The 14,204-nt window shown below is 36.7% G+C and overlaps 1 long non-coding RNA gene across 1 annotated transcript in view; it reads right to left on the bottom strand.

Annotated features, from left to right (window-relative positions):
- Nucleotides 1–10,438: 10,438 nt before the first annotated feature.
- Nucleotides 10,439–14,204, bottom strand: part of LOC140343197 (uncharacterized) — a 57,805-nt gene continuing 54,039 nt past the window's right edge. Inside the window, exon 3 of the long non-coding RNA XR_011923272.1 lies at nt 10,439–10,701. This is a non-coding gene — a long non-coding RNA (uncharacterized lncRNA). The remainder of the gene's footprint in view (nt 10,702–14,204) is intronic.

Genomic DNA, 14,204 nt, shown 5'->3' with positions numbered 1-14,204 from the left:
TATTGACTTGTTCAGACTACCTAAAAGCATATTGCAATCAATCTTTGATTTTAAAATATTCTTTTATACAACCATCTTTCAGACCCAGTGAGAAAATGCAGGTACTTTTTCCAGCATTGATCATAATGTACAGATATAATGTATTAAAACCCAATGCATATAAGATATAATTGTATGAAGTGTACTTTGGTTAATGTACTTCTAATACACAAATGAAATGTTAATATAACCAACATTCTAACTGTATATCACAGAATAGCTTAAACTATAATAATAATAGTTAATAATATTATTTTAATAAATGAGCAAAAATTAGCATATTGAAAGGAGAAAGATGGCTAAAGTAAATAAAGAATAGGGGGGTGAAAAAATGCACATGGGTAATATTCCCTGCTCTACCTTTTCCCTATTCCCGATCACTACATTTTCCAAGAACCTGGTCTGAGGCACAAACTTCTTTTGTGATCTGTAAAACAATATTATTAAATATGTCTACTTATATTTTTATAAAAACATTGTTTAGAGACATATAGGGGTTTGCATTGCTAATCTCCTTCTAAAATCTGCTAGTTACTGGCTTTCTTTGTGACACCATTGGCATATTGGTGGAATCCAGATCCCTACACTTGTGTTGAGTCAGTGTCACATTAAAGGGGAACATGTGGCTTGGGGAGGAGTCTCCTGGCAGCTCATGGTTAGTAGTCACTGGCTATGACCATAAGAGAGGTGAGTAGCAGAGCAGATTCTTCTTCGTGAGCTGACAAACCACTAGAGACAAATTAGGGATTGATTCTCAAATTGTAGGAGGTATTGTCCACACTTAGTCCAGGACGGACAGAATTCTGGCTGGAGTCTTGCCTTGACTTTATCACATCAGCTTTATGGTCCTGGTTTGGAACACTGGTATGATTTATTGCCTAATCAAATGTAATCATTTATGACATACATCTATAAGTTAATTATCCATAGTTGTTTTAGAGAGGGTAAATCCAAAGGGATGTTTTTTGTAAAGAGTCATACATGATGATGATGATGGACAATTATATCATTAAAAGTCTTAGTTCTTGGATGATCGCCTCTTGACTACTCTCCTCACCGTGTGTTGCTGTGGCCATATTGAGCGAAGGAACTTACCAATTATGATGTAAAAGAACCCAATTATGTATAATATTTGTTTGGTATTCAGTGGTGATTTCTGTGCATTTATTATTTGTACAGTCTACATATAGGTTCTCTACATTATCCTGAAGAAGCGAATAATAATCTTCGTGAAATGCGTCAATATTTTGTAGAGACCGGACCAACTTCTGTTGTTCACCCTGTTATTATTTTTTTTTATCTGTGTGTATTTAGATGTTTTTTAACTCGATGAAATGAAGTTTGCTGGCATTTATTGCTGTTTATTCACATGTTTAATATTCATAGGGGTTTAACAAGATATTTGAATGCCTTTTGATACTTTTTCGCATATATTTATTGTTCAGGATGTGGCATCTATATATTTTAGTGGTTTTCTGACATAAAATATTCTTTAAGATGCAGAGCAGACTAAATTTCTTGAGAAGGCACCCTTGTAACGGACTGGATTGTTTTCTCTTATGATTTTGTCTGCTCAACATTCCAAAGCACCCAAAACTGTGTTGATGTTACACCTGCAAATACAAAGTCAGGGTTAAGTAAGAATAAAACTAATTTTTTCTTTTGCAGGCACATGTTTCACCTGAATGTAGTATAAAATAGTATAGTAGTTGAAATATTAAGATAAAAGGTGCTTAGCTAAAATATTCATACCTCCTATTTTAATGGAAGTCAAGTTTAGGCCATAGGATCAGTATGATAACCAAGGAATCGTAATTTTAGAAGGGATGGCATATCCCACACTTTATCAGTACAGGTTTCCTTTCAATTTATTTTCTTCTCAGCAAATGTTGTCTATCCCCTTTATTATAGATTAAATCATGCTCAGTAAAACAAAAGACCTCCAACACTTTAACAATACAGTGCACCCAGCCTAACACTAATCTGGTTTTCCAGCCTGAATTAAAATGAATTGTATACCCTAAGCAGCTATCCAGAAGTAATTGAAAGTGACATTTGGATATAAAGTACCAAAGCAATTACAAAGAAGAAGCTGCTATTGGCATTCTGGCGTTAACTAAGGGCCACGCCATAGCAAGATTTGGCTTCAACTTGCTACTTTTAACGAATACAGAAAGATGGCCACAGTACATTTACATACCCTGTAGAAAAGAATGTGCTGTACAATGCAGCCCTTTCTCCGGACATATGATTGAAATCTTTCACTAGATGTGCTGTCATTCCCATACACACAAAATGTATTTCCTCCAGAACATTCTTGTCAGTTAAGGCTGTCTATTGTTTTAGCTTTGCCCTTGACTGTTTTTATTGTGAAGGTATTTCTTAGAGGAATGCAGGCCTGTCTACTCTTGGAACTAGAATTTGGCAGATTAGAAAATATAACAAAACAAATCAAATTGTCCAGCAGAGTTATGCAGAATGAGAATGATGAATTCATGTATGATCCATAATCTCATAACATGCCATCTTCACCAAAGTCATTGAGGGTGGGAAGGGGTCTGCTCTAAAACTGCTGGAAGGCTGTGCTCCTTTGACTTTTCTCATTGCAGATAACTGCCATTACAGTAAGATTAGACAGAGAACCATTGTAATTAGATTGGATTTAGATATAGACATCAGATAGAACTGAGAAGAAGTGGGTCCAGGTCCACAGATAAGCTCAGGATTGGTCAGAGTTCATATGTAGGTAAAAAGGCAAGCTCAAACTGAAACACATAAGGACTCGAAGGTTGAAGTAAAAGAGATGTCACACAAATGGTCAGACCACATTTAAGCAATCCATTCGTACTGAACGATATATAGCCATAGACAGAGCTAAGTGGAAGATAAAAAGTTAGTTAGGTTTGGAGAGGATTATGACATAAAATAACCAGGTACAAATAAACAGAATGTATAAAAACTCATGCCAAAATACCGGGTCAAGGTTAAAACCTTTTTGTTTTAAATATTTTATTATTTTTTCAACAGAAGAATTAACAAACATTAGTTTCAGTGCAACAAAATAAATCAACAACAAAATATAAAACCAATAGATAATTGGTTTTAGAGGTACAGTCAGGGAGCCTGATTCATCAAGCCAAATCAGAACCCATTTGTGCGCGTATTCGCGTTCAGACGCTAAAAAACAATTAATCAACCAAATTTCGGACAGCGAAAATACGCTGGCGTATTCTCCCAGCAGTTTATCAAGTGAAATGATCGCTCGCACCAAACTGTACATCTCTGGCAGCTCGACATTGGCGAGCTTGCATTAAAAGTTTCAGTTCCCCTAAAAATCATTCTTTCTAATGGCACACATCTTTCACTTATCCCTAAATAAAAAATGTTTTGTGGTGTTCAAATGTTTAAAAAATTATATATTTGCTAAGAAAAGAGCATATTTTTAAATGACCTAATATTTTCAGGTTCGGAAAGAGTTACCTGATTTCAGCTGTTTACGTAGACGCCTACCTAAACGCATCCGATGCCGGACCCGTTGATCCGCCTGCTGATAAATTCTAGCGAGTCTGGGCAGGCAAGACCTAGCTTTTGCCAGGGGATTAGATCCAGTTCTTCTTTGCTTCCATAGATATATAAATATATAAAGTATTTAATGAGTAAAATTAAGTGGAGCAACAACAGAACATATGTTCGTCTTCTCAGTCGGATCCCCTTCTTCTCCTTTCCTCGGCTTCTCGTACGCATTCCTTGGCAATTCCTGATGACGTTGATGCGTGCGACGGTGCAGGCGGGAGAAGCAGCGGGAAATTAAAATATTTTGTATTGGATTCAGTACAAAATAGCTGTATTGAGTCCAATACAAGGAAATCTTCATATAATTTATCTAAAATTATATATTATATATTATAAAAGCTACTGTACAGTTATATTACATGTTTACATTTGCACTCATGTTGATTTGCTGCCGCACAACTCCTCTTAATTTGTAGTTTTTATTTGGCATATTGCTTAGCATTCTTCAAATTCAATCCTTCTTCCTATGATTTCTGATGTCATGAACTTGGCTCCAAGCCACATTAATTGATGATATTGCTTCTGGTTAAGGAGGAATCCACCTTTATGTGCTTCCACTACCAAGCTGAGGTGAGTAAGTCAATATATAGTTGGCCAAGGTCAAAACCATATTGCCATTCAAACCTGCAGAAACATCCTGAAAGGCTGGAAAAGCAAGAAAATAATGTTTGGCACAAATCTAAAATTTGTCTGTTTTAGATACTAGTACAATTTGTTTTATGTAAACACCTAAATAATGCATACACTCCATTTTTTTAACCACCTGGGCGTTTCACTGATGTCTAGATTTCTGTACCAAAAGCGGTACACTGTTTTTCATCAAATTTTTTTTTTAAATTGTAGACCTGTAACTTACAGAAATATGTCCGAACAAGGGTCTAGTAGATACCCTGAATATAATAAAGTTTGAAACACACAATCATGTAAAAAAACACAAAAATCAGCTTAAACAAGGGAGGAGCTGCGGGGACAAGGTAAGTATTTTTTTTCAGTTGTAATCAATGTTGCAGCAAAAGATGAAACTAACAATAATGATGATTATAAAAAAAAACACATCAATGCAAACCATCCAAGCAAACTTACTTGATTAATCCCCCCCCCCCCCCCCATACAAACCAGTCCAGTTAAAATAGTAAAAATGCAAATACATATGTATTTATATGCATTTAAATGACATACACACACAAGTGAAATCACTGAATGTTCCTTGATACATGTATTATAACATCTTTGGCAACAATCCTTTTTTCAAATATTTGATTTCTATAAAGCCAAACTAGAATGAAATTTGAATCAGATCCCAAATGCCTGGTGACATTTTTTTCATTCATGCTATTGTGTGATGACATATTATGAAGTGCTAATTAGTATATATAATGCTTGATCTAAATGAGTTTGCAGTGTTGCAATGCAAACCAAAAAGTATCAAAACATTGCAACAAATGTAACAATAAATGAAACAATTTTGTGAATGAGTATAATGTAACATAAAAATGTAGCACTTACCCAAAAGAAAATGAAGCATTAAAGATTCAAATTTACCTGTAATGGCCTGTAGATACGCACAGAACAGGAAGCAGGTGTGTGCTAATTAATTGCTAATTATATATTGTCACGTATTTATGCACAGCGAGCTTATGCGAGCTCGCTTGATAAATCGGGGCCATATACTCAACATTGTTTAGCAATTATTGGATATATTTAAACATTTGAACAAAATAAAGAGGATACACTTCAAAACAGTTGTGACTCAATATAATTGCAGCTTCTACCCAGTCAAGTTAAAAGACATATCTATGTTTTTCTGAAAACAAACTCCGGGTAGGAGGATCAGTACTTATCCACTTATGCAATATGGCAACCGATTAAAACCTTTTTTATTATGTACTGGAACTGGTGGCTTTAAAGGGACCAAAGAGGATGTTTAATTCTTTCAGAAGTTATTAAATCAATAATGATTTTGAAGTATCATATATTATGAGCAGCAATTTTACTGAATACTAATACGTAGAAGCCAAATAAAAAGTTGGTTATGAGTTGACGCATACAGAAAACTTTTCTTCAATCCCTGTCTTCAGGTCTTGGGATGGAACTGATGTTAAGGTAAAAATAAGTGTGGAGCTAACATGATTTGAACCAGAAACAATTTAAAAAGTTCTTTCCATTAAACCCCCACCCTTCTGCATTTGCAGGAATAACTGCTACAAGAAGATATTAATCAAAAGTCCTCATGTTAGCACAGCCATCCTTTAACCTCCTGGTACATTGTCTTTCATGAAAACTTATTTTACATTGTAGACCTATAATTTTTAGGCATAATTCACAGAAATATCCCTGTAATTTAACTGTACAGTAGCATATATAATATATATATATATATATATATATATATATATATATAAAATGATTACTTTGTGTTAGATTCAATACAGTTGTTTTGTAATAAATCCAATACAAAACAACTTAAAATTCCCGCCACGCTCCCTCGCATGCACCGACCCATGCACTGACATCACTGGGAACTCCCGGGGAATGTCAGCGCACTCGACGGGCATCATATCAGAGGAAGAGGACACGGGCAGGACACTGGAGGATGCTGATGAGACCAGGTAAGTATTTATGTTTTTAGCTACCCCGAATGTGGCTCAGGGTTACCCCTTTCAGCTGTTTTATTTACCCTGAGCCACACTCTGGGTTTGGCTGTTGTGAAGGGGTTTCTCTTCACCATGGAAATGATTCTGCGATCATCCACCACTGTTGTCTTCCGTGGACGTCCAGGTCTTTTGGCGTTGCTGAGTTCATCTGTGCTTTTTTCTTTCTCATGATGTACTAAACTGTAGATTTTGCCACTCCTAATATTGTAGCAAATTCTCGGATGGTTTTTTTTCTGTTTTTGCAGCTTAAGGATGGCTTGTTTCACCTGCATGGAGAGCTCCTTTGACCGCATGTTTTCTTCCACATACAAGCACTCCCCCCCTCAAATCAACTCCAGGTCTTTTATCTGCTTAATTGATAATGACATAATCAAGGAATTGCCCACACTAGCCCATGAAATAGTCTTTGAGTCAATTGTGCAATTACTTTTGAGCCCCTGAAATGAATTGATTGTGTATAAAAAAAGGCTTTAGTTCCTCACATTTTTATGCAATCTTTTTGTTCAACCCACTGAATTTAAGCTGAAAGTCTGCACTTCAACTGCATCTGAGTTGTTTCATTTAAAATTAATTGTGGTAATGTACAGAACCAAAATTAGAAAAAAGTTGTCTGTGTCCTAATATTTATGGACCTAACTGTACAACCCATGGATCCCAGGAGGCTTCTGGCTCCTCCTTTGGTGCACGCCTGTAGGAGCCTTTTCTTCAATAGGGTAAAAAAATACTGATCTTGTGCCTGTGCAGTGCGAGATAGGGTGACGTAAGATTGAAGTAGGGGAAAGAAGATGGCAGTGCATCTTCTTTGGCAGTGACACCAAGACGACGTGGGACCCAATTCAGGAAACGTCTGGAAGGATCTGCAAGGGTAAAGAGGAGGGTTTTTTTTAGGTTACTTCCTCTTTAAACTTACCCTTCTGATACGATTGGGATGTGGTACCCGCTTTTGGTTCCTTTTTCTTTATATATATATTGTTAGAAAACAAGAATAGAAGCCAATTTTTATCCTATGATATAACCATTAATACAATGGTAGAAAAAGTAACTCCACTGGGAGTCATGGATCTGAAAAGCTGTGGCTCTTCTAGTTCCCAGTAATTGTCTTCTTAACTGTTCGTACTGTAGTTCAGCAGTGCAGCAATATAACTAACATTTGCCATTCAATTTCTGTGTATTTTATATTTTAAAAAGGTAAATAATATCTTTGGAGGAATATGGACCCCTGTCAAATTTTTAGGTCAATTACTCCAAGTCGGCTGCCCTAAACGTTTCCCTACCAGTTAAAACGTGCAATCACCTAAAACGTTCCATTCCCTTCCACTGGGAATCCCAATTGCTTCCATACATGGGGGAACCAGGCCCCCATGTAACATTGGGGATCTTTTTTCCATAATCTTTCTCCCCCTTGCTGGTAAATACCACTTTGACCTTGGCAAATGGGACCAAATAGCTTTTTCTTTGATAGGTTGTATAAATATAGTCAAAATGAACGTGCTCCCCAGACTCCTATATGTTTTCCAATCCCTTCCTATTAAACTCCCTGGGACATTCTTTAAAACCCTCTCCTCTATAATATTTAATTTCAATGGCAGAATAGGTCACCCAGAATTTTTTTTAGAACCTTGTTGATGAGACCCAAAAAGGCAACTCATTTGGCCAGGGTGGTAGATTGGTGCCGTAATCAGAAATACAAGCAGTGAGTGTGTCTCGAGCAATATTTTTCTCCACCCTCCCCTAAACCTACTGCTGGGTTAATGCTAACTGCCTTCCCGGGGCTCAAACTACACCCCACCTTGGAATACACCTTGGAGCTCTGTACTAAATATCTCCCCCCTAACCTTCACCTTTATTTCCTATCCTAGGCAATCCTACCTTTACACCGGGTATGGATGACCCTGGTTTTGCGAGATTAAAATCAGCAAACATGTGCAGAGCCCAACATTTTCTTAGATCAGGAAGGTGGGTTGGGAGGGATGCACTGAGCTCCACAACACAGTGTTATGGTCTAGTCTTCTGGAGGGCGGTGCAGGTTTCCCACTTCCTCCGGTCGTTACTCCCTAGTGAGGGGTTCGCCAGACCAGACCTGTCAATATTTCAACAACATTGTTTGGGTAAGGGGGGGGTGCGACACTCCCTCTCGGCACTCTATATCCTTTAACAAGATTCACCCCCATGTCACACACCAAGGTATTTTGACGAATGGGAATCTGATCTGAGATCATTTTGTCAACAGACCAGAAGGCAAGGATCCCAATGTGGACCCACAAGGCGTCTATCAGTAATAGGTTATAAGAGTCTAACTTCAAGATATTATAAAGATGGTATTATACTCCTGAATAGCTCCATAAACGCTTTACGGAAGTGTCTGAGCGGTGTTGGTGATGTAAGGCGGCAAGGGGCTCTATCCTCCATATATTCTGGGAATGTCCATGCCTACGCACCTTTTGGTCTACTGTCATGGACATTGTTCAGAAAATGACTGAGGCTCCATTTCCTGACGATCCTGCCTTTTTTCTTCTACAACATAATTCACTCTCAAAGAAAATGTACTAAAATTCTTTGATACGACATCCTAATAAAGCAGCATCTTCTTGTATTTCTGCCTACTGGAGGAAACCAGATCCTCCACCAGTCCATTTATGGTTGCGAAGAGTTAATTAAATCTACTGTATGGAGGATATGACATCCTCATTGGGAGGCTGAACCTAGAAATTCTTTAATACTTTGGTATACTGGATACTACTGGTCTCAATTCCCCACCTCAGTAGAATATGGTCGCTTCCTGGACCTGCTCCAATAGAGTAGGCTATCGCACTATCCCCCCTTGATGGACCTAGATCCTCAGGGGTTTTACCCTTGGAAGTGAGATGACCACTGCTTTTATTGCTGGGACTCCGAACTGCGCTCATCTTACTCCCCCCTTTTTTGGCTTTGGCACCTTACCGCTCGGCCCCTATGAAGAAGCCTGCTCTCTGCTTATCTGAACACCACACACTCCCTAACATTTGGGCTACTCTACCCCAGAACCACTATGAGCCCCTGTAGGATTTGCACTTATATATTTAGTTTACAATACACACTATGGCACTCATGAGTCAAGGTCACGCAGATCACTTGGTGTTACTATTGACTTTCTTTAAAATTTGAGATATTATAAATGCCTGATTGTAAACCAATTTTCCTTCTTCACCCTTAATTTGTTTTGTGTTGTTGTATGCTTGTCATGTTTTCTTTTAAAATCTGCTTTATATGCTATTTCCCCTGTTGTTTTTCTTGTTTTGAAAATCTTTAAATAAAGAATTCTTAAAGAAAAAAAAGGGAATAAATATATGAATGAAAACATGAAAATACCATTGCTTCAGAGGCCTAGCCTATCCACTTATTTATGACCTTTTAGGATATTTTAAGTTTGGTTTAAATTTTTTACAAATGATAGAAAGATCCACAGTAAATGCCTGTTACTGTTCATAAATGTTAAAACGTACATCCAAGACCCAGTTAGAGTTCACTTTTTAAGATCTACAGCCTGTAGACTTTTATTTTAACAACTGGACAAAAGTACAATTTGCGATACAAAATTTTTATAATACTTCATGTCACGTCAGTGAACCAAGATAAGCTCTATTTTTACAAACAGAAAAAAGGATTTTTGTTGGAAACTGTAAAATACTCTTGAGAAAAAAATCTCTCATTTCTGTTAAAATGGGTAATCCAGGGCTCTGGGCAAAGGAAACAAATTGTCTCTTTGCGAACTCATGAATTCTAATGAGTCATTTTTTCATAATGCTAATAATCAATTGGTCCAGAGTCTTACAGTGCAGGACAGAATAGGTTGTTGAAAGGTCATGGCTATTCTTTATGCAAACTTATCAAGACTCCTGGAGTTTTATGCATTCCATATACTGCATTACTGTAAGCTGATTGATTTAAATTTTTTTTGGCTTTGTGCTTCATTCTGGTACATATAATGACTATTTTTTTCTAGTTGATGTTAAAATTATTATAGCACTTACAAAGAAGGCTTTTTCCAGAATTATTTAATGATTTTTTACTAGATATTAGAGTTTTAAAAAGAATCACCAGTTAATGCATTGAATGTAGTTTTTGTATAAGATGTGGAATATACAAGGTCTGTCTATTAAATAATGAGTTTGTGTTTCTATCTCCTAAACAAAGCAGTGAGAACTTGTCCAAACATGCACAAAAAATGATGACACTCTCTGCCGTTGTTGTCAGTCACTGTTTAATGCAGTTGTGTTTCCCTTCCTAAAAAATGCGTCAGTTTGAAATTTTTAGTAAATTTTCACACCAGAGCAAAAAGAGAGCCACAGAGAAATTTGCAATGACCTTCTGTAGCAACTTGCAGCAACTTGAGGTGGACCTGGACCTTTTTCAATAGTCATCTTTTGTGACGAAACCTGGATCTTCCGGTATGATCCTGAAACAAAATGACAGTCAATGTACTGGAAACACCTTCATCAGCAAGAATCAAAAAAGGACGTTAAATCAAGTCCTAATTGAAAGCCATGCTCCTCGTGTTTTTCAACATGAAAGGGCATCATTTGGGCAGAATGTGTTCCAGAAGGCTCAACTAACATTAATATAAGGAAGTTCCGACAAAGCTGAATATGAGTCAGGAAAAGATGGCCAGAAAGTTGGGAAAATGGTTTAGTTCTTCATCAGGACAATGCTCCTTCTCACACACCATTTTCTGTGTTTTTCTGGCACAATATTGTTGAAATGAAGGACTTAAAACTGGAAAGATCTAAAGTCAACTGTGCAGATCGAAGCCTTATGTCCATCCTAGAACTTGAATCCAAGGGTTAGACTCCTGCCCACTGGGGTGAAATAATAGTGAAATATAGTGGCATATGTTGAAGGAACTCAAGAAAAACAGTCATCTTGTTAAACAGATCTAACTTCTGTCCTAGAATCTATTTATGTAGTAGGAAAACCTACCAAATTAAGGCCTAAATTGACTATCTGTATTTTCTAAATGACCCAAAATCTGAAAATTCAGATGTATATTTATTAGTCCAGGTGCCATCTCTTTTAGAGCGTACAGAAGCCTTGCTCTTGTATATTGGACCATGAGACGCAGGTTGCATAGTTTAGAATAATATGACAAAAAGATACAATACAGTGTAAGAAGTATTCTAAATTAGGTTGCTTTTGGCTTTACAAAACTCAGTCTTTAGTCAGTATTAGAAAACCCATTGGTTATGGCAGCAGAATAGAGCAGAGATGGGAACAGAGATGAGCGGCTCCTCAAATGGGCCATAGTAAAATGATTCAGTTGCTTTTTCCTGCATTCTCTAGGCTCTGTACACTTTTGCATTTTTCCTGGAAAGCATTGGTTTTTCAGAAAAAAAAGCTTGATGCTTAATGTGCTTTATTGGGACACAAATAATAATAAAAAAAGGCTTTACTATTCTTTTGAAAAAAAAAAAGTCTAAGTTATATGGACACAGAAATGGCAAGATAATATCAATTATACAGCTCCGCTGCAATTTTGTTAATTTTCATGTAAGATGAAATGCATTCATGTGCAACTACATGAGTCACACAAGCTGCCCGAAGCTCAGATCTGTATGCAGCATCATTTGTATATATCATATGTATAATAATACCACAGACAATCAAATTATATTTAATCTCCAATTTACTGAAGCATGCAGCAGGGGTGCCACAGTGAGCTTGAAGATCACAAGAGAATTGGCAAGTCAGTAACCTTTACTCCCTGTGTCATCTGCATCATTAGTGGCAAAGCCTTTGTTTTATCTATATTTAACTTGACACTGAGCCCTAACCTAGATGTGCTGTGGCATTTATCAGGCCAGCTAATATTTACTAGAGGTTGACTCGAGGACAGATAATTATATCTGTCATTGGGCGTCAAGCAGACTTTGTAGTGGGATGAGAGTAATAAAATGCATTTTCATTTTAATCAGGGTATAGAAATATGTCATGAAATAATTCTTACTTGGTGCAGAGCATGTAAAAATAAGGACAAATACAATGCTAAACAGACAGCAGGGCTGAATGAGGGCTTTACCTTGTTTAACCTTTCTGCTTACTTTTCTTTGCAAGTAGTAGAGTAAAAAAAAAAAGAAATAGAAATGTTCTCATTAAGAAATTTGTATTTAGTTGTGTTTTTTCCTTTTTACTATTACTGTGATATATGAAAAAATATGTGTGTATATATGTTTATATATATATATATATATATATATATGCTATCCCTAATCCAGAGGGAACATCTCAATATTACATGTTTTAAGATTATAGAGTGTAATTTAAAGACCATAGAAAGTATTGGGTGCATTGTTAATGGGTTAATCAGCAGACCAGATAGAATAGAAAGCCCATAAAACATTTGCAATAAATGTCAGGGACAGCTGATTACTGAACAAAGAAAAAGAACAAGTGTTCTGGGACAACAACTTTCATTTGGTTTATAACCACTGCTTGTTCTGGGACAACAACTTTCTTTTGGTTTATAACCACTGCTTGCAACACAATAGGAATAAACACAGTTAGGCTTTTAGTTGTAACACAATGGCAAAATGTTAAAACTATAAAAGGAATACATAAGTAACTTAATAAAGTGCATTTGCTTTCATACTCTAGTGAGGCACAGTTTTGCTTTTACAGGTTTCATTGTGACTTGAATTACTGTCTTGTAAGATTGCTTTAACTTTTTTGCTGCTTGCTTCCAAAACAACATAATGGGTGTTTACAATAGTAACCACTGAATCAAAACAAATCCGCACAATATTACACAATGTAATACCATTTTTTTAATACTGACCAAAACCATCTCAGTCGACATTGGCTTTGGTTATTATCTACCACTTTATTTTGTGAATCTATAGCTTGTAAATTACATTTAAATTAAAATAATTATTAATACAATTGTACTATTCGATAAACTGAAACTCATATGCAAAAAATAAATAAAAAGCAAAATATAAAAACCAGGAAAGCCTACAAGCTGAGCAAATCACTCCACGTACCTTCTTGCCAAATTGCCTACCCAAACAAAGAGTAACCTTCCTGTAGTAGGATCTACATTGAGCAGTTTGTAAGAAAAAGCTTCTAGACCTTGTTATGTACAGGAAACTAAATAAGTTCTGAGTATATAGAATGTCAGAGACCAAAAGAAAAGTAAAAATGATATTAAGAAAAAAATCACCTCTCAAACTGCAAAAGATAAAACCTCAAATCGGTTCCATTGGTTTGCTTAATTTGGTCTTGCCCTCCCTGGAGATGATATTGATTTATGGCGTATATGTTTATTACATTACTATATTTTCTAATTTGATGTTTTTTGGTTCTGGACTAGGGGCATTAGGTGCTAAAGCAGTTAAACATAAACTGAATAGTTTTTAGGGAATAGCAGGTAAAGTGGAACTAAACTAAAAAAACAGTAAACTCACTCATCTTTACTTCCGCAGATCCCTCGATCTTGCAGAGGTTTCCTGGATTCCGTATCGCGCTCTCTGGTTATCCCAGTTCGTCCCGGACTGGTGGAAGTTTTTGGCACCTCCATCTTCTCTCCTGTTCTTCCTGCTTCTGCCTACATCACCTGATCTTCCACTGCACAGGTGGAAGATCGTGTGACGTAGCCTGTGGTAAAAGGGAAAAAAAAGGAGTGCCAATCTCACTGCGTGTGAGCGACTTTTTCTTCCCCCTTTAATGAAAAAGCTCCAATATTGGGCAGGCACCGAATGAGCAGCCAGAAGCCTCCTGGGATGCTTTGACAGGGATGGGTGGAGATATCTCCGGAGGCTCTGTGCTCCTAAAAGACAGAAAAGGAGGGGTTTCACCCCCCAAAAAAGAAGGTAATTTTTACTTTACTTAACCACCCAAGCGTTACACTGAGGTCTAGATTTCTGTACCAAAAGTGATCCACTGTTTTTCATGAAATTTTTTTTTTAA

Source organism: Pyxicephalus adspersus, chromosome Z (assembly GCF_032062135.1).
Source record: "Pyxicephalus adspersus chromosome Z, UCB_Pads_2.0, whole genome shotgun sequence".
NCBI lineage: Eukaryota > Metazoa > Chordata > Amphibia > Anura > Pyxicephalidae > Pyxicephalus > Pyxicephalus adspersus.
The sequence above is the reverse complement of the archived record's forward strand: the minus strand, read 5'-3'. Positions and strand labels throughout refer to the sequence as shown.